The sequence below is a fragment of the Anticarsia gemmatalis genome, chromosome 16 (genome assembly GCF_050436995.1).
Source record: "Anticarsia gemmatalis isolate Benzon Research Colony breed Stoneville strain chromosome 16, ilAntGemm2 primary, whole genome shotgun sequence".
NCBI classification, from domain to species: domain Eukaryota; kingdom Metazoa; phylum Arthropoda; class Insecta; order Lepidoptera; family Erebidae; genus Anticarsia; species Anticarsia gemmatalis.
The window spans coordinates 5241932-5265030 of record NC_134760.1 but is presented as its reverse complement, the minus strand read 5'-3'; the positions used below and the strand labels follow the sequence as shown (position 1 = coordinate 5265030).

At 33.3% G+C, this 23099-nt stretch overlaps 1 protein-coding gene across 1 annotated transcript in view; it reads right to left on the bottom strand.

The window, feature by feature from the left end:
• LOC142979553 (transcription factor hamlet-like) overlaps positions 1 to 23099 on the bottom strand; it is a 92661-nt gene that overhangs the window by 44824 nt on the left and 24738 nt on the right. Inside the window, exon 2 of the mRNA XM_076124545.1 lies at positions 9372 to 9444. The gene's annotated coding sequence lies outside the window, so the exon portion shown is untranslated. The remainder of the gene's footprint in view (positions 1 to 9371; positions 9445 to 23099) is intronic.

Here is a 23099-nt window from a genome sequence, read left to right as displayed (position 1 = left end):
CTCATCTATACATAACACTAGTGCATGCAGAAAAATGTTCTCGCCAGACTATCTGCTTTGATTACGTTGACCACATTGACCTATTGAAATGCTTCTGTTGCGTTCATGTGATGCGTGAATTCGTTCAGAACGACTGCGCATCTAACGCAGACGTTAGATCTTACCTACGAAATAAACTTAGTCCCTAAGTCTAACATTGTCATTGCCCGTTTATCATAGTTAGATTATTTGCCTTGACACAAATAGGACCATTTTATTAATCATAATTATCTTTCATACACTATATTTTAAAGTCATTTAGTTATAATATCAAATCAAACACATTTAGCAACGTATAACGGTTTACAGTCAAATAGAACATTTAAATAACATAGATCCTTATTGGCATCGTTAGATAGGAGTAAATCGAAGGTTTTACGATCATTATAATGATTAAGGGAGGAGATTAAATCCTCCCGAGGTAATCGTGTAGTGCAAATCGAATTTGATGGGCTTGACGTGTAGTGTCGGGTTGAGTAGATTGTTCGATAACTTGTTTTATATTTATTATAATTGTCAAATATTACAACATTTACGTAGATATTGTTATGATGGTGATAATCTTAAGTACTGCTGCATATAAACGCATTATAATGAGTAGATCGATAAAAAGCTATGTGGATGACATTTCTACCATTCAAACATTGCTGGAAGAAACCTTTTTATAAGATGTCAATGGAGTCCAGGCATAGTTACCATTCACTATGTTCATTTGGTAAAAAACTGGCGCCTTATAATACTGGCTCATTTACTTTTTCTAAGCTATCCCTAGTCTTATTCCCGGAGTACATAAGAAAACATTAATTAGAGATAAAGTGTCTTTAATTGCATAATTGTTTTTTAAATAGAGAATTAAATGTAATGAGCTCGGGAGCGCCGCCAATCAGTTTAAAAGGTCCACAAACCCTCGTATCTGGAAACGATCGACGTTTATTTTGGCTTTCGCGCAAATGGAGGTAAAAGTCCTCTGTGATTTCGGTAAATTGTATTAAAGCAAATCGATAAAAACGAAAATTGATAAAGTTTTTTACCAGTCACTTTACGCGTGAGTGCTTCGTGATTTAAGGCATCGATTTCTGTGTCTCGCTTTACTTCGTGAGTGGTCCGATTTATAGTCGAATAGGTCCGATCACGTAACGATCATTTTGAATTGTTTGTTACACGTGATGAAACAGAATTTTCTAATGTCGCATTTACGGTTTCCATTAGAATGTCTGCCCTAAAAGTTTTTTTATTGGAACTAAATTGTGCTAAAGGGTTTTTAAGAGCACCGTAAGTTGCTTGTGTTCAATGGCCAATTATGCGAGTGGTTTTACTAGTAGAGCGAGCTGTGTTTGAAGTAAATTGGCATCACATATTTGTAGGAAAACTGTCTAACTTCCTGCCTATAATTGTGGACGCATCCGTTCTTAATAATGTTTCTCGGGAAAACTTTGATGAACACATTTAAAGTGGAGATTGGTATTTATTGTAATCGGCACATAAAATAGTTTATGTGCAATGAAGCAATTAGATACAGATACGACTTGAAGAAATCGTATTCAAAGACAACTATAGGAAATCTTCTAAGAAAAGAGCAAAGGTACAAACTTGCGCAATATTAAGAAACGAAATGATAAGTCTTACACAGTCCTTTAATATGAAAGTTAAATAAACCGTTCGCGAAGTTATCAAGAGGAAAAAGCTTCTATAAATCCTTTAAAGACGACCGACTCATCGTCCACATTGTATGAGTCAGACGTTTACTCCACTCACGATTTTCTGTATTTTATTTACCGCTCTCGTTGCCAAATATATGAAGTGCGAGTATAATAAAGAGAAGTGAAACTTTATAAACAGTGTAGACAACCATCCTCCGTATAGAGTTGTCGAAGCCACGTCGTTATCGAGACTCTATCTAGAATATCGACTTTTACTGATGCGATACGATAATTGGAGCGGCATAAGTGTACTCATTTTAAACAAGATATCTCTACTAATCTGGGGCCGGTCAATAAAATCTATTATGTATGCATTTGACGTGTTCAATCGCGGTTTTGCGATTTCAAAACGTAATTTTCTTGCTCTCAGTTTAATATAGTGATGTACGAAATTATATCAATAAGGTAATGTCGGTTAAAATGAGATACGCGAGTTGCGTGTTTAAGTGTAAATGTTTAAGAGGTATGTTATCCGTTGTTGCTGTTATAAATAACTGTTGAACGAATTTTAATTAATTTTGTAATTTAAATTGGATCGCAGATGTAATTGGGTAACAATTTTATGTAAATGCAGATCGTGAACGATTATGTCGATGTATTTTAATGAGTAATTTGAGTAAAATATTATTTGTGGTTGTTGTCACATGACCGCAACTGTTAAGATTACTCGTTGCTTTGAACAGACAAAAAGAAGAGCAATAAGAATTCTAACTAAAGCGAAATAGCAGCAGAGCAATAGGTTCTAAAAATGGTTTAATAATCATAAAATATTTATACAAACTAAATTTATTTACGTATATTTCAAAACAGCTCTAACTTGTGATAAAACTCGACTTTTTGCGATATACTTTACACACTTATACTATAGTTTCTCAAGAAATAATCACCTACATACAAAGTTGTGCGTAATCATGTAAGTAAACACTATGATTGCAGACGAGATAAAAAGAGAAAAATTATGCGCCTCGCACTACGATGAGAACATTTTCGTACACTATTAAGAACATAAAATGGTATAACTGTTAAAATAAGTGAAGAAAGTACGTGTATAATCTCGTTAAGTTTTAAGTTTTATTTTAGAGTGATTTGAACATTTGGAAGGCTAGGTAAGAGAATAACAGATTTTACTTTATGTTGTTAAAAAATCCATATCATTTTATATGCACAAAATTAATAGTAAAACTACTTTTCAACACATTAAAATAAATAAATTTTAACCCATTAATATCCCACTGCTGGGCAAGGGTCTCGTCCCGTAATGAGGGAGAGGTTAGCTCAACACATTAACTTAATTAAATAGAAACTAATTCCACGAAAGTTTTATTCTTAATTCGCGTTTAACTGCGCAAAAGAAGCTGCTACCAACTACGCATAAACGTAATCGAAAATTAATCTTAATTACGTTTCAAGAAAGTCTAATTTCAAATTAAAATCGTAGATAAATCGGGCTCATTCATTCCGACGTACAATTAGATGAGATTGTATTAAAGGAAATTAGCAATTATTGGTATTGAAACGAGTAAGTGTTGCTACTGAACTGTAGGAACTAGTTTTACTAGTGGTACTCGCATTTCGACACATTTATAGCAAGTACCACGTAAAATGAAACGGATTTTATGGTAAATATTTAGTAGAAATTAAACGCATCATTATCACATAGAAACTTGCACCGAGAAGTCGTTACACAAAGTTAATCAGGCCTGCGTAAGAATCTGTAATAATTAAATCTGATTTACACATACTGGAATTATAACTAAATCTTCCAATTCCCAATATTTTTTTTTATTATATTGTTCCTAATTACGAACTACTAGGGCCTTAAGAAAGTAGCGTCAATTACATATTTATACTAACAATAATAAAGTAGAGCAAGTATAGCAATCTATACTTATAATATTATAAATGCGAAAGTAACTCTGTCTGTCTGTCTGTCTGTCTGTCTGTCTGTCTGTCTGCTACTCAATCACGCCTAAACTACTGAACCAATTTGCATGAAATTTGGTATGGAGATATTTTGATACCCGAGAAAGGACATAGGCTACTTTTTACCCCGGGAAAATGACGCATTTCCCGGGAAAATTCAAGTGGCGAACGCAGTCGCGAATAACCAATATTATAATGACATTGAAATAACAAAATTCCGTTGTCATGGCAACTGTTTTAATGGCGGATATGCCTTAGCGCGACTTCGTTATATTAAGAGATATAAATAATTTTGAGAATATTTTTCCTGAAAAAAAAAAGCATATTTTATATCATCACGCTACGACCAATAGGAGCAGAGTAACAGTAAAAAGTGTTACAAAAACGTAAAAAATTCTGACCCATTCTCTCTTATGTGACGCAAGCGAAGTTGCGCGGGTCAGCTAGTAGTACATATTTGTTTTTTGACGTAAAACGCAGGCACGACGTAACCAAAGTCCTGTACGATAAATTGTGTGAGTGCATGCGTCTGCGCACTCCGCGCACTGTACCTCTTTAACTCAACTATGTTACAACCTTCTTTTATCTATCAACATTTACATATTAACATATTTTAATGTTACTAGTCGCATTTTGACGCCCTCAATGACTTTATCTGGAATCTAAATAGTTGCATTATAATACTAAATGCTATGAAACTGGTGCTTCAGTGTGTAACCGTACCGAAATGTCTAAATAAGCTCTGTATTTTATTTATTAATATAGTGTAATACTTTATGTTATATTATTTAGAAATACAACATATAATCATATATTTACACCCAGTTTCAAACAAGTGCAAGTGTATTTTCCTAATAGGTAAACCATTTATAGATCATTTTAAGTCTTTATCTACAACTACATATTAAAAGAAAAGAGATGTGGTAGAATTTAAATAAATAAATTGCATTAAACTTTATAATGTTGGATAAGATACGAAAAATAAACATATCATAAACCTACCAAGAAAATAATAAGTCATGCTTGATATTGCTACTATAATTTTGTCACCGAACGATATAAAAAAGAAAGTTTTTATCTAAGTCTCTTATAGTGATGACAGATAGTAGTCGTACGCGCGAAAATTATGTGTTTTGATGTGATCTTAATATACAACTGTTTGAGATTCCTTCTGATAGTGAGTACCTACTACGTGAAGTCGTTTTAATCTCTCTCGTCTCGTCTCTTTATTGTCAACGAGCCCTAAAAACTAAGTGGTTTGTGCAACAGTCATAGCAGATGCGGATTACCTTACCTTTTTTATTAAGCGCCCGATCATGCAATGGGCTTTACCTCACTGATAATTATCAAATTATAATCTCCAGGTATTGTATAAATATTTTAAAAATATTTGTTTCTAGGTCTTTAAGTAATTAGTAACTTTTTAGTTGGTCGATGACTTAGTTTAGTCTCACGTGTTAAGTATTCAAATAAGATCTTACTCGGACTTATAATAGCTACTTAAAATCTTTTTCCTTCTCAAGGTAAGTAAAAAGAACTGTTACAATCAAAACTTTATTATGATAAGTAGATATCTACGTGATTTAAAGTATACATCACTATACATTATGCGAGATGTCTCGAGTTGAAATCGATCTAGTTACCCGTTGTAGTGGTGTGAAGGCGCGTAACATTCAATTGTAGGCAACCGCAAATACCTTAGATCCGTTGCTTTCGCGATGTATCGAACGAAAGTGGGCTGAGATTCTCGCTGTTGTTTGATAACTATCCATCTCAACGGTATTGATATTGAACTATTGAATTTATTACTTTAGCGGAACTAAGTCAATCTTGTAGGACCTACTACAATAACGGTAGGTATTTTTGTAGACCAATTTATAGACCCGCACCTGTACAGGAAACCGAAAGCTGAACACCGTTTCAAATTACAAGTTTTTGTTAACTTGAACATTTCCAAAAAATAAGAAGAAAAATAAAGCATAGTCTTTCTCTAGCACTACAATTAAACAGAAAATCCAAATCAAGAAGCAAGAACTAACTTTCGATTTACGTAGATAATCGCGAATAAAACGAACCAAACGTTTACTAAACCTGATTTAAACTTCAAAATAATCATTGTGCATAATATATTATTTATAAATAACGTAACGATAGGCGGTTTATCGTTTGCATTGAATGGTTAACCCGTGGCGGTTTCACTGTAAGGCTTGCTAATAAAATACTTGGTTGTAAGCTAACTATAATTTATTTTCTATTAACGCTTCTCTTCGGACGTGCTAGTTTTGTTGCGCTCAGTCGCTGTGGGTTTTGTATACTTATTGTACATGTTTTTATATTTGCAATCGCGCTTTTGATTCTTATTTTATCGGTTTTGAGTAAAGATTGGCGAATTGATGAAAAACCATGACTAATGAAAGGCTACGGAGTTGAATTAATAAGGTTTAAAGAGCAAACTCTATCTGTTATTCTGCTTTTTATGTTATTTGATAGTAAAAAGCATTGCAGCTTCGAGTTACTTTTTAGCATTATTTGGATAATAGTATATGGCATTTCAGGCTCGGAATGAATGTTCAAATTATGAATAATCCCTTATTTGCATAAAGTTTAAGCATGACAAGTGGAAACTACAAATCTAAATCGATTATGTAAAGCTGCATTACCTCAAAACAGGCACTCTATCAACAACAGTTGTCCAAACTAATGCAAAATATTTCTTATTTAATACCAAACTGACATTTTTCGTCAACCTTGAGTACCCGACGTGCCAATTTTCAATGAGCCGGCTAAATTGAATCATGAAAATTTTATGATCGATTATGACTGGTTATTTGAATGGACAATTTCGTAGCGTTTAATGAAAATTACTTTTCAATTAGTTGGCATCCTGTTATAAAAAGTAATTAATAGTAGCATGTCATGTCGAGATTGGTAACGTTTAGTCAAACATACTGCGTGGATAATTTATTATGAGATGCAATCAATAGTTATTAGTTGTATAATTATTGTGTGTAAGTTGTGTGTGTAGTAGTACCTCGGAAATGGGCTACTGTTTCCGTGTTGCGTTTGCGTAGATATTGAGAGCGATACAAGTGATCAATGTCGAAGGTACACACTAATAGTAGGAAGAGGACTTTTGTTTATTTATCGTAGTTCTCTTCTTATCGTACGATCTATCGAACAAAACGCACTCTGAGAAACTTTACCTACCATTATGGTATATATTATTGTCGTAACAAAGTGAAATTAGAAATAGTACAGTAAACCGCTGGTGATAGAAATCTTTGATTCAGATAATTAATTTATTATGCGTATAATAGCAAGACAGTAAAGGCTTTCATAATTCTAACACTATCTTCAATGTGAAGATAACAACCTTTAGTTCTCTGGTCTACATTTTCATTAATTATTACTTATAATAAAAATCTTCATTCATTGCCCCGAAGCGGAAATTACCGCGCATCGCAGACTCTATTTAGTAAAGCTTCACGAAGCCACAACAGAACCAAAAAATAACCACTGATTGCTCTGAATAGATCGTCTGTCTGACAGCCACTTAACTCATCAAACCAAACGTGTAATTAAAACAACGCACCCGTTTTTAAACATTAATTAAAAGCGAATAATATCAGAAGCCTTAAGATGTAATTACTGTATGTTTGCACATAATTTAAAACGAATTTGTTCTAATACATTTTGTTCTGTCCATCACGAGTGCGTGACTATCTTTCATTATGAGACGTGTGTCCAAATTAACACGTGACCTCAACTCAATGATACGCTACTACATAACTTGGTTCTTTTATTATGTGTAATTTTATGGATTGATACTTATTGTGTATGTAATTTTGTACCGGTCTTTTGGTAAGATATAAAAATGAAGATTGTGTATACATATGTAGATTGCCCTGCAATTGTAGGACTTTAAAGACCGAATCTTTTAAACAATACTTTTTATTTGTAAGAATAGAGTATATCTACTGCTTACTTGATATTAAAAGTTTATTACAATGTTACGCCAAATTTCTTTGAGTAGTAGTGTATAGTAAACTTCCGGCTATATAGACGACTATAAAGGCAGTATAAAAGTTCACTTAAAGCTAGGCAGTATAAAAAGGGTGAATCATTTAAAATAAACCGAGCAGCAATAAAAATAAAGTGCTCGTAATGCAAATTACTCTAATTTATACAGATTTAAGATGGAAAACGGCGCTCCTAGGAAAATTTCTCTACGGCGGTCGTTTGCTACGATTATATCGGAGCATGTAATGCGTGCGCAGTTCCATGTACAGTCGCCGACGATATATCCTCCACCGATACCACTGGATGAGGTAGCATTTACTAGTAGTTTTTTAAGATCGCGTACTTAGTTTGTAATTTGGAAAGGATTTGTGTATTAAAATTTGATTGTACACAGTATTTAAGTAATATGCTTTTTTTGGTATAAAAATAGATAGTGGGGCAAAATATTTTGTTCATATTATCCTTAAGTAAAAAATACTTTTTCCGATGGAATCTAAGTAATAATTTAATGTATCGTTAAACGAAGATGATTTCGGATGATTGATAACTGTTAAACTCGAGATGATTAGATCACGACTACTGTTTATATTATTTTCCTCATTCGGTTAAGAAATCGTCGAATAAAACAAGTCAATTGATTTGCCCTCGATCTCTTAGAAAGTATAATTTGGCACTTTCCGTGATTACTCTTACAAACCTTTATAGTTTGAGAACAATGTCACGGTGTACTTCACCATAATTTGGCTGACCCGTTGTGCAAGGGCCTGTAAACATTATGACACTACAAACCTATAAACTTAAGTTAAACTTTTTTAAACATAGTATTTACTGCTTTTGAAACGAAAAAAAAACAATTGTTTGTGTGTTTTGTGTTTTGCAGTAATATACTTGAAGTAATTTTTCAGTACAAAATCATCAAATTGCTCAAAATTAAATATATTGATCACACCCATTTTTCAAAAGTAAGAATACATAATTATAAATCACTTTTTCAAAAAACAGCCCTATTCCTAAAACCATGCTATCGTTGCATTCCACAAATGGCGCATTCAGTATTTCTTTACATGTATAGTGTGGCATGTTACGGGGTATTACAAGAAGGTACCTCTAGTCTAGTAGCCGACTAATCGCAGCCCCCGAGGTCAAACCGTGTAGGAGCCCGTCGGGCCCACCACGTTTTATTATAATAAGCTCTGGTAGCCATTATAAAGTTTGCCCATCGCCCTTTATGTTGTTCGGTTACGTTATAGAAATTATTTTCACATTAATTTCCTATTCATTTTGTTTGGATGACAAACTGAGCTATGAAGAAATGATGCTATATTTAGAGATTCGTTTTATTAGTTCAAAAATAATATTCGTAAGGATGTTTTAATGTTGTAAAAGTAGTATAAAATCGTTATATATCTTAAAATTGCGAGCTAAACTTTTTCTGCAATACAGTCACTTATGCGTACTAAAACAAAAGCTATGAAATACTATTAAGTTTATTAAATATAATCACTTTTAGAATCGTATTATGGTTAATGAAAACAGTAGAGCCTTTATATTTCCTGTGTAAGGAGTATAGTAATATAAACGTGTTGCTTTTCTGTAATTGATACTTAAACGAGAATTATTAGATTTTAAACATGTTGTACGTTGCGCAGTTAACTGAAGTTATATAGCTGTAGAAATAAATAAACTTACCTATTAGCGCTTCGACGTGGTAACTGGGTATAATCTCATTTGCGGTAGTCAGCTTGGCGGCGGTATTGGTACACTGTAACAAAATAAACCGCACATTAGACTAACAGAAAGCAAAATACACTAATATGTATCTTCGTCATTCATTTTAGATAAATAAAGAGGCTTTAAAAAGAAGAGACGGATGCCAAAACATGTTATTTAAGCATCACCCGAGGCGACACCAACGTCATGTAAAAGCAGACGCTTTCTCATTCAAGCTAATAATTGCCAATAAAATATACCTATAGGTTTAGATGACAAATAAAGCGGTGAGTCCATACATAATGACAGTCGACGAAACATGTAATAACGGTTGTTAACCAATAATAAGGCTCACTAACTTAATCATCGACATCTGATTCCTCGACAGTTGCGCAAGAGTCGCTCTAGACGTCCCCAAAATGTTGTTCTTATTACAGAGATCCGCAATTATTTCGTGGTATTACGAAATCACAAATTAGTTACATCGTGACAATCCTGACTGACATAGAATTCTACGGAGTATTGATCGAGTGAACTGTGAACTGTTGGCAATAGTTGGCGAGCCCTGCATTGTCGTACAACCCGCTGATTCACGACAACAAACTTTATAGTCCCCAAATAAAAAATGCCACTTTTCCTCAATAACATTGTTGAAGAACAAAGATTACGTGACATGACACTTTCAAATATACTGGGGGTCGTATTTTTTTAGTTAACGATTTCGTTTATTATCTCATAAATTATTGTATACAGCAAAACAGCTGTTACAAATGTCGAGATGTTCCAAGTTTCATTTGCAATGGTCGTAAATATTCATCGCTAATTATTTTCTCAGTCGTAAAGTGTTTATTTTTCAAATTATTATCAATGAAACGAATAATATAGTTGCTTTAATGTCTAAGTTATTAATCGCATCCTCTTAAGTTGAATTTATTATATTCTATCTGTTCTCTGTAAACATAAATAACATTTAAATCTAAGTGTTAGTCTGCTACTCTTGTTTTTAATTATGACAACATATAATGAAAGTTTAAAATTATTTATTGTCGCATATAGAAATGAAATATCCAAGATAGTCATTTTCACAAACCTAAAGTATAATTAGAAAACTGTAGTAGCAAACCCAAATGAATGATAAAACGGTTATAAAGCTAGTTTACGTTGATGAAATTATATACTGGTAGTGAGCGCTAAACGTATTTTATTCGCATAAGCGGAAAATAATTTCTTTATAGGCATGGAATCGATTAGCGACGCGGTTTACGATGCGCCTGCGCACGCCGCGCCGCTGCGGGTGCCAGCTTTATTACGCCACTTGTATACAACTACTAGCTGCCTTAACATACTTGTACGCTGAACTAAATTTGTTTACTGTATTTTTATGCCCAAATATAACAACTTCAGCTGAGCAAAATTGCAATTGACTGTACCCGACTTGTTATTCATGATTAAAGCCTTCCTTAAACGAAAAATTAGAATAGCCGCGTAGAACTCAATAAATGTTAACGCCGTATTAAATTTTATGCAAATTTTAGGTTCGAGCCGACATTTAGTGGGGAAATCGGTGGGGTTAATTATAGGCGATACACTTTGAAGGAGGTAACATTTAAATTGAACATTTATGGAGCGCTTATTAATGTAAGAAATAATTGCTATGTTATGTTACTACTTGGCTACTACACACGCGATCATAACATTCAAATTCCTTAGTAAATATACTTCGCGTTTGTATATAGCTATCAAAATATTTCTTTTTATTGTGACTTGTGGCATACAAAAAATAATTGGCTCAATGTGTCCGCAGTCAAAACAGCGATCAAACCGACCGCACGCCGTCGACTGTTTCATAACAAATGATGATACGGTTGCCTAACAAGATGGATATTTTCGTACACAGTATGTGCATCAATGAATTTGTGTCCCGAATAGCGAAACAAAGGTACAAACAATTTGTGAGCTCCATTACGTTGTTGGCTATTGAAAAAATCGAGACGCGGCGCGCCTTCTTCTGACATACGGATGATTAAGAATGCGAGCTTTGGCACGTGCCGAGCTAAACTTTTATTGCAAAACATTATTTTGTAATGCTTTGGGTACACTCTTATGTATGAGTAAGTGGTATCATATCGGTGTATCTTAATGATAATAAATCTGGGGGCACGGAAGTGCCCCCGCAAGTCGAGCAAAAAAAAGCAGCACGGCCGTAACATCCTTTTCTCGAAGCAATTCGGGCTGTTTTTGACACCCCTATAATTTCGTTGTGGATAAAACAAGAAGCCTGGATTTTCAGCAACTAATCAGTCATTGTATAAACACGGTATATTTAAAATTTCAGTCAATTTGAACCAGTAGTTTAAGAATGACAACTTGTTAAAATTTTGAATTTTGTCACTCACTGATTCACTGATTCACTGACTCACTGACTCACCGATCATCAAAAGTCTAAGGTACTTCTAGCAGACTTAGAAGCTTAAAATTTAGAATACAAATAGGGTTTAGTGTTTTAATCATGGGAAAAATTCAATATTTTCTAATTTCGGTCCAGTTTTCTGAATACACCAACTGCAACAATAACTTTGTAATCCCATATAAATGTATAAGATTACAAGGTTACATTTGCAGTTAATGAATGATTATTACTGTAGAAAATAAAATAAATATGTGTAAATAGGTACCTACTATATGAGGCATAACGGGAGGGGGTATAGGGTGGGTAAGGGTGTTTAGCCCATGAAACTGAACAACATTCCCATAGGAAAATATGTTGAATTATGAAAAAAAACCGTCTTTCCATACAAATTGGACTTATGTTCGCTCTACAAAAAGAAGTGAGATGCCATCAAAAACATTCTGTAAAAACCTCAAGTCTCGCCGTAAAAAGTTGTGAGATCTATATAATACCAAGTCGATTAATCTATTTAGTCTCTACTTAAAGGACCTTCTGTCTTAAGTTATTACGTATGTTATTATCATGCCAATTTAAAAAGAAATACCTTTAAAACAAATAGATCGACTTGGTCATCGCAAGGAAACACAAATTAACATTTCAGGAGCATTAACTTCTCGTCGTGCTGTGTAGTGTGATACATACTAATAATCAAATCATGCGATGGCCAGGTCGGTCTATTTGTTTTAAAGGTATTTTTTTTAAATTGGCATGATAATAACATACGTAATAACTTAAGACAGAAGGTCCTTTAAGTAGAGACTAAATAGATTAATCGACTTGGTATTATATAGATCTCACAACTTTTTACGGCGAGACTTGAGGTTTTTACAGAATGTTTTTGATGGCATTATCATTTTCATAGCGTACCTTATAAGGAACATGTATATTTTTAGTCCTAACCGGCACCATAAAACAAACTAGAGCTTAATTCGCTTAGTAATAGGAAAATCTATTGAAACAGATAATAGCTAAGAGTAATTTTCGAGGCTATAAAATTCCTTTGCATTTTGTGTATTGGCACTCAGAACATTTTTAAAGATTCTCCAAGCAAGTTAGCTGACCGTATCACCCATACGTACAATCACATAACATATCAGATACAATAGACGATGATTCCGATACACAAAGGCGCTGGGAGCCTCCGTTATTAATCCCCACTGAAGATTGATGTGACACACTATGTAACACTTACATATTTTGATGTAGGTTAAGGCTTCAATATTAGCCAACAAGTTATTCAACACACCACAATAGACTAACTAATGTTCTTGTTAATTACGTATTTAGGCAATAATACGGTTCTGTAATATTTTTTGCTAAACCTCTTTATAGTAGCAGACGTCGTTATCTATGTAGTGATTTATAGAAGTTAATAAAGGTCATTGATAGAGTAACGGTGTTTTCTTTTGAGATAAATAAACAGGATGCGGAGTGAGCAAGTTTAAAAGTAATAGTTCTTTTTCGCTACTGATGTGCAAGGCTCTTACAATCGTAGTACGAATTTGCTTATCTTATTTGTAATGCGTCTAAATAATAAAACTTTTCATTATTTCCGTAACGATTGATTAAAAAGGTCCTCAAAAAATAGGTCCGTGATTATGTTCTTCTTCTAAAAGTAGTAAAAAAAGGAACATTTTTAATCGATACGAATATTGTATAGTGAAGGCAACTATAGTCTCAATGATTCAAGTGTTAAATACCAAACAGATATTGAATTCGCAACTTTATTCTCAAGATGTCAGGCAAACCCACCATTAGTAAAGTTACAGTTTCAAATTCATATAAAACTTACGCAACATCCCTTGATGTCTACTATAAATATTAGGTAACAAGGTCGTAGAAAATCATGGAGTAAAAACAAAACTGTAGTTGGATTATAGATGATACAGTATATGCAATTATGTGTATGCGGCCCGTGGTTAACATGTAATAACAATAATTAAGAACTACTCTGAATTTCGATACGAGACTGCTATTATTGTTCTGGTAAACTTGCGTATGCCATCAAAAACATTCTGTAAAAACCTCAAGTCTCGCCGTAAAAAGTTGTGAGATCTATATAATACCAAGTCGATTAATCTATTTAGTCTCTACTTAAAGGACCTTCTGCCTTAAGTTATTACGTATGTTATTATCATGCCAATTTAAAAAAAATACCTTTAAAACAAATAGACCGACCTGGCCATCGCATGATTTGATTATTAGTATGTATCACACTACACAGCACGACAAGAAGTTAATGCTCCTGAAATGTTAATAATGGCGAATTTGTGTTTTCTTGCGATGACCAAGTCGATCTATTTGTTTTAAAGGTATTTTTTTTAAATTGGCGTGATAATAACATACGTAATAACTTAAGACAGAAGGTCCTTTAAGTAGAGACTAAATAGATTAATCGACTTGGTATTATATAGATCTCACAACTTTTTACGGCGAGACGAGGTTTTTACAGAATGTTTTTGATGGCATCTCACTTCTTTTTGTAGAGCGAACATAAGTCCAATTTGTATGGAAAGACGTTTTTTTCATAATTCAACCTATTTTCTTATGGGAATGTTGTTCAGTTTCATGGGCTAAACACCCATACCCACCCTATACCCCCTCCCGTTATGCCTCATATAGTAGGTACCTATTTACACCTATTTATTTTATTTTCTACAGTAATAATAATTCTTTAACTGCAAATGTAACCTTGTAATCTTATACATTTATATAGGATTACAAAGTTATTGTTGCAGTTGATGTATTTAGAAAACTGGACCGAAATTAGAAAATATTAAAATTTTCCCATGATTAAGACACTAAACCCTATTTGTATTCAAAATTTTAAGCTTCTAAGTCTGCTAGAAGTACCTTAGACTTTTGATGATCGGTGAGTCAGTGAGTCAGTGAGTCAGTGAATCAGTGAGTGACAAAATTCAAAATTTTAACAAGTTGTCATTCTTAAACTACTGGTTCAAATTGACTGAAATTTTAAATATACCGTGTTTATACAATGACTGATTAGTTGCTGAAAATCCAGGCTTCTTGTTTTATCCACAACGAAATTATAGGGGTGTCAAAAATAGCCCGAATTGCTTCGAGAAAAGGATGTTACGGCCGTGCCGCTCTTTTTTTGCTCGACTTGCGGGGGCACTTCCGTGCCCCCAGATACTTTGTGTGTGGCCTTATGTTGTGTGCTGTTTGGTTTTCTTCAATAATAAGGACATGTTCGATGATATTTTACGCTACAATTATACAATTATTCCTACAATTGTGTTCATGTTTGTTTATTTAAATTTTATTTGGTAAAAATAAGTTTTACTTTTACCGCAAACAAATCAGATTCTGTCAGCATTACCAAGCTCTCTATTCGTGTGACATTTGCTATTTCATTGATAAGAAGTAATAAAAAAAACTTTCGTATCATGTTTGACGATAAAAGGATTACTCATATTTTTATTCATCACTTTACGTAGGGCGGTGATATATGATTACGAATTACACATTTGGGCTTATTACTCGTCGAGGCATTTACGAGCAAAGTGAAGAGAAGGGTCCTTACACATTTGGATTCTTTTTATGAGTTTCGAAAGTGATTGTCATTGCGCAATATATCGCTTTTATAAGGGAGATGTTAATGACGTTATTTAAGGACAGTTACACAATGTCTCAAGGATTGTTTCTGCGAAGTAAAGTGAGGCATTCTTTGTCATATTAAGGCTAATATAGATCGACGAAAATGGTGCGTCAGTGAGATGAAAAAACAACTATCTCATGGCTTTAATGGCGATGTATTTATTTTATGACAATCTGGAATTGTGATCAGGCTACTACAGTTTCGATATGGACAATGTTGTTAAGGAATTCAGGGCGTAGATAAAGTCCCACACATTAAGTTGTAAAAGGAATGAAGTTACGTGTACTTTTTTTCAGGTTGTATTGCAATTGGACAAAGTATTGGATATTCTTCCTTCTGTAATTGTGCATGCAAATGTTGTTTTTATTACGACAAGTAAACATCTCGTCTACTTTGAATAAAGTTAATTATTCACGTTGGGCACGGTAATTCTGCTTATATTATATACAATTATGTTTATTCTGTTTTAGCTTGTTTGTTATTATAAGAAAGAACAATTAAAATGGTGAGTAGAGTCATAGGAAAAAAATTATATTGTCTAATTTGGATCAGTAATTTTGATGAAAATGGGGAAGACTACTATTATATTACTTCTCATAACTCGTGTTGAGCATTTCAGTGGTGATATTTTCATGGAAATCATGTAAGTTATAGTATTGCGACAATTTTTTCCGCATGTTATAAGGAAGTGTCGTCGAGTCGTAGATCACGGCTGCGCGCGCCGCTCTGGGAATCATCACAATTTTATTACTAACGTTAACCTACCTAATGTACAGTGCGCAAAACACAAGTATGCGAAATTGCTATATTCTTTACTTCGAACTAAAGTATATAATAATAATAACTACAACTTTAATCAGTAAAATTGTATTGAAAGTTGAATGTAGCTATCACTTGATTAAATAAATCTCAAAAGTTGAGTGGTCATACATGTTATCCAAAATTTATGTCAATATACATCAACGACCTTAAATATTATTACACGCGCTACAATAATTCAACAAAAAACAAAACTTAATTTGAATTATCACTATCATTTAAAGTTTCATTTTAGTAAAGCTAAATATAGAACAGTTTAAAGCCTTGCAAACTGTATCACAGTGTCCGGAGTTAATAAAGCATTATTTTTTATTCTTCTGTCCTTACGCCGGCGACATTTTGACGAGAGTGCGCCGGACTGCTTCGCCATATGGCTGGCAGTCTGGCACAAATGGACGGTGTTATTACACGGTAGCATGCCGGCGAAAAACCTAACTGCTGTCCGATTTACCAGTTCTTATTATAACTGACAGATTTAAAGTTTGACTTAGATATTCTTATGGTTCCGCATACATTGAAGAAATTAACATATGTTTTTGACGACTTCGTATTAACTCGCATCATCATATAATCTTATTTTCGCAAAGCACAATACTTAGTAAAAAGATGGTTCGGTAAAAGACGACATTAAGGGAATCAAGAAAAACAAGCGTTACCAATGAAGAAGTCTGTAATCGTCATAAATGAAACAACAAAGATGCTTAAACTGATTAAAAAGGGGGCTATTGGTTTACTTAATTCCTTTGACAAGTATCCACATCAAGTTTTTCAAAGTAGATCGTAGTTGTAGATCGCATGTAAAAAATCTTTGCGGAACCCAAAAAATAAGTCTCTCTCATTGTATAACGTTGTAAAACATTAAAAAAACTCCGCGTCGTAGTAATGTTCATAGTTATTATTTCCGTAAATAATGCAGGAACAAAATAAATATTCTTGTATGTAGGTATATGTGCTAGTCATAAAAACAGTTAGCATTTTATACAGCTTCAAGTATGCCGCGAAGAATTTTATTTTGCAAATTAGACTTTTTGCTGTACGCATGAATAAAATGTACATTAATGTTCGTAAGATTAACATTTAAATGTGAATAATAGTACTACGTTGTACGGTAGGTATTTTAGTATCTATTTTTAATTTAAGAATGCACCTGTTGCATTTTAATGTTACATAGTTTTTAATTTTTAAAACTAGTTTTAGTTTTGGTGGTTCCCATAAACACGTGTCTTTATTTTCTTTAATTGAGATATATCTTTAAAATGTAGCAAAAAGACAAAAACATACAAAACGATCAAGGTGGACATTTGTTAAAACAGAAACGATTAGTAGAATAACACAAATGTTTGTTGTATGTAGAGAAAAAAAACTCTTCTTAAAACAGTGGTACGAGTAAAAAAACACCGGTAAACGTCAGACGATCACAGCAAATTTTCATAACTAAGTTTATTACAAACACTCCTTATAAAGTATACATATTATAAATATAGATACTAGTACCGTATCTATAAGATATCGGTTACCGACGGTATGACGTATACATCAGATAGATAGCCGGATAGTGCGGGGTCTGCGCACGACCCCCGCCTCCTTACTATGCGCATGAATAATTTGTTCCTATTAGTGATTTATATATGATAAGGAATCCACGATATCAAAGCCTCTATGATTTAATATCTGCTACGTTTATGTAACTTAAATAATGGCGCTCTTTGTTTTGATATTAAAGGCTTAGGTTTTAGATATAGCTGTTTTGTAAAAAATAGGATTAGAAATGAATCTAAATAGATTAAATTGTAAGAGATAAATATTTAATAATTGTAAAAGCCTTTAAAAACCTAAATTAGAACCTTATTCAAGTTTAACGAGAGGTTAGTATTTAAAACGCTTTTTTTATTTTTATACGGTTTTAATTGATTTCGAAATTAGAATTATGTATGTAGGTTTGTACTCTCTACAAATTATATCCGAAAGCCATCTTTAAAAGTAACAGGTACTAAAAGTATATCGAATAAATTAAACACTTAATTACGACAGTAATTGAAACTTATAATTTGATTTAAGACGAAGATATCTGTAATCTAATTAATTAAAGGAAGTACCAAAGAGGTTTCAAGTAGAAATCATCTCACGATGAAAAGAACACACACAAAGCTTAACGTAGGTAAAAGTTTAATGTAACAACTTTCACTTTAATTTAATTTCACATCGGTAAGTTAAAAAACGCTTGTGTCGTTATAATTTTGCTGAATATTTGATTTTCATACAAACGATCGTTGCGCCATACAATAGACATCAACGAGCGCTTACATTGCGACACGGTAAATGTAGTCGATATGAAATGATATTGTATTTTATCATTTCACTCTTGTTCTGACTGCTCTATGTTTTATTTATGTGTACTACAAATACTTTATATATTTCACGTAGAAACTTTGATTACAAAATCTCCTTTAGTCAAGTATAAACATTCATATACATAGGTTTTGTCAGCTTATGAAGCAATTCCTTGATCTCCAAATATTGTATCACAAAAATCAGTTTTATTGTTACCCAAAATAAAATGACCGCAAAACCTTTCGTTTAACGACGATTCGATACTGAAGTCTAAAAATAACCGAAAATGTTAAGTGCTCTACATAAGTAAGAGCGTATTAATACGAGGCACATTAAGTCTCATCTCCGTTATTAGTGAGAACGGGTCTGGCTTCCTCACAGGATGTTGCTCCATATACGCCATTCATTAACGTAATGTTGCCAGATCATTTTATTGCACCATCGATCAGAATGTCTGCCAATGGACTTTTAATGGGATTCGCCTTTTGTCATTTTTGTTAAATTTAGAGTCGTGTTTGCGTTAATATAGTAGTCGAATGTTTATCCAAATATGGTATTAAACTGATTTGTAAATATATTGAGTGTATTTTACTTTTATCAGTGGAGTTTATTTGTAGAACTGTATTAGTAAATTATAAGTAAGATTATTTATTGGCTTTGATTGTTTGTTGTAAATATCTTTAGAAAAAATAAAAAAGTCGTCGAAACTTTAGACATGAAAGCCTCGACTACTGGCTATCTTTTCAGCAAAGAAAGTCGAGAATTCCTTACTATGTTTATAATGTTCAACAAACTACCGATGCCGACGTTATGAAAAACAAAAATGCCGAATCACTGTTCAAATATTAAAAATACAACAAACAAAACATTTGAATATGTTTTTCCTTTATGCTACTTTTAATCCCACAGCAAACAATAAAAGAACGTAGATCCCAAACAATCTCTTCAATCAGTTCGTTATTTATTTTTTCTTATTCAATACTAAAATGCCAAACGTAGCAGCAAGACACAGCTATTTAACATACTAATCTCTGATTGTTAACATGAGATGCTTCAAACGTTCCGCGTCTATTCAACAACATATCTAAAAATCACCTTTATCACTTCAAAATAGGGTATAATTTAGGTTGTCTAGTTTGTAAAAGAATCGTGCTTACGGTAGCCGAAATCAAGGGTCACAGAGATCAAACGTGATCGAAAACTGATATTAAAGATTGTAACGAGAGTGACGTATGCGTGAATGAGATATTAGTGAGGCAAGCGGTGATGAAACCGGCCGTACACTGCGGGACACGACCTATTGACCACCACCTATAATGTTGAAATATTACTACTAATTAATTGTATGTATTGTTTGAAGATGTATGGTTCCTATGGTTAATATTGTGTAGTATTCGATATAATTAGAACCTTGATGGTATTTATTTACACGAGAATTAACTAATCATAACTTCTTCACATTCCTAGTAAATGAATTTTGTCATCATGAAGCGAAAGTGGTCAAAAACGTTTTTTTCTTGATTCGATTCAATTAAGTTAGAAGTTAGCATCCCAACAAGCTTTATTTGTTGCTATAATGGAGAATGTTACTAGGTATGCCAAATCGCTTGAAATTTTGACTCAGTAAAGCCTGTACATGTACATGAAAACTAGTTTTTGTTTTAGTCAAAAATACCAAGTAGTTTTGATTTTACAAGCATTCAAAGTTTCAAAAAATATCGAGTCCCGCTAACAGCGTGACGTCATAGTACACCATGCCGCGCGGGCCGCGTCCAGCTTAATATCAAGTCTACAGCCGTAGATGTAATAGCTTATGCAGTATTTTGTTGTGTTTTCGTCTGCTTATTACATTTAAAGTGTAATAATAGTAAATATTATTAAAAAAGACTATGTGAGCCAGACTTAGGGTAATGTACAATGACGTCACACCGATTCACGCGGTTACAACTTGTTTTACTTATAAATCGGAAACTAATTGACGTATCAAAGTAATTCTTTCACTAGTATTTTTTATTTTTAACAGAGAATATGGAGAGCTAATAATCCAAATTTGTTAACATTCTCCATTGAAAAAAACCTAAATCAAGTGTGGCTGAAATTCTTGGCCTCAAGTGTAAATCTTTTAAAACAATACCTACATCAAGAATCAAACAATATACATCAAGATGGTGATGGACGCCGGCCCCCGCGCATTCGCCATTTTTTAGTTCTCCGAATATTTCACTCGTATTATTGTTACATATAGATTTTTTGTTTTAGGCTTTAGCGCGCTGGCAGATTGTCAGTCGAGATCTTGATATGCTTTTGTGATTTGTGAAGATGTAATGTGAAACGAATTGTAACTCTATCATTCATCAGAAAGATTTTGCAATCTTTCTTAAGAATCATTTAACGCTGAATTCGAATTTAGTTACTAAGGTGTTAAAGAAAGGAATTTAAATTAAATGTCAATAACTCTACTCAACACGACACTTTCTCAAAATCTTCAAAAAATAATCCAAATACATGTAAAAGCTTGTTAAAATACCGACGCACAGGAGAATCTTACACTTGACATGACATCAAACGCACCATTAAAATTATCTTCGGAGCAACGTCAACTCTAATCTTGTTCTCCGGCACAATAAATAAAGCCTCTTTTGATGTAGCCGCTTCGCTTAAACTTCGCTTAAATTAAGGCACTCCGCTCATTTGGGCGGCCAATTAAGCGCGAAAAGTATCGCGTTCGCCAAAAACTCTGCGTTTGCGCACTCATCAAAATTGTTCACTTTCATTGTTGCGTCTTTTTATGGTCGCCATGATACTGGCTGTTTATTTTTTTCTTTTTGAAATGTAAGTTTATTTATAATTAGTGTCGTGTTGATATTTGTGTAAATATTATCTTTAATGATGATGAAGTGAGGTAGAATGTCGTCATCAGTTTTATGGCTTAACGGTAGGTGGGGAGTATTTAGACTTGATTACAAAATTAAGTAACGTAATTCATGGAAATTCTTTTGATATTTTCGTTGTCAATACTAGTTTTTGCTAGTTGTAAAAGGTAAAGTAAGTTTTCCAATCAAACTTGTGATATTAAAAAAAAAGATTGTATTGAACTTTTAATATGACATTTAAAACGGGCGTATCTGCACGTAAATACTACTTGGAACTTAATTAAATTATGGAAACCTGAAAGTAACGGTCACTTTATTGCATAATCCCACAATGTGAACATCAACTAGGCTTAAACAACATTTGCGAGTAAAATATGTATTGTTCAGTTGATTGTAGGCTTTACTGTCATTGGTATTCAATTAACATAAACACCCACGTGAAAAAATCCCTTTGCATCCTGCAAATTTCATTTACTTAACTATAATATGTCTTAAATAAGGTACAGAATGAGTGTTCCGATGCGACGGTGTAATCTCGAGAGCGCATTAAAACCTTCGTGGGTGGGTAAAGAAGTGAGTTGTGTCCATATATGTCAATTATTATTGGCACAACCTTGACAGCTTTCGACTGAAATGTGAAGCGTAAACGTTTGTAGTTTTACGTTTGATGTGTTACTGTTTTTGTAGATCCGGGATTGTGTTTTGGTTCTTGTTGTACGAGTAATACGGCAAGGGATTTATTTTAATGAACAATTCAAAGTATTGGAGTATCTTAAGGAATAAAAAATATACTTTAAAATGGTTAGTGATTGTGATAGAAAAGGGGTGCTTAGAAAAAATCACCCTTAAAATTAAAAAGCACAAACAATCATTAAAATTTGCTGTACCCATTTTTGATTAACTTTTGGTAGCTATGACAATAGCAATGTAAATACCATTTTTTTTAAATAAACTTCTGTTATGTCTTCCAGATCGAGTATTACTTTGTTGTTTTAAAACTTTTTGTTCGCAGATAATACAGGGTGTCCGCCGCAGCCGGATCAGGTAGTTACATTGTTTATTTATAGGTATTAACGTCTCTCTATAGATTCCCGGCAGATAATACGACGTGTCGCCGACATTCGTTCGGACATCCAAAGCTTCGTGTGAAGTGACAGCTGATTCCTTCAAGATATGTTGACTCTACAATCACAATACTACAGTCTTCTTTCCAGATTTAAACCTTATTGTGTAATGCATAAGGTTCAATGTCCAGTTAACGAACGGTAAATCAACGTTGCCAACAATACGTCTCATCTCAAACGGATCAAAGCCTTAATGCTTCGCCCGTGAGAATTAATTTTGTAGTGTAATGACCTTCATGTAACACTGATTCAGTGACATCATGTGGGAAAACGCCACAAATGTATGCTAATCTATTTTATAGGCGTTTTAATAGCAATGAATTATTAATTATTGAATCATTATGCGTTTTATCAAAGATCGGATGTTCCGATGTTCGATAGAATTCAATTCTCAAGAATAAATATTGATGAGCGACAATATAATATGTAAATAGGAATGTTTTGATAATTTACAAAGACAGGATGATTAGAATGTGAGAGATATTTTAAATA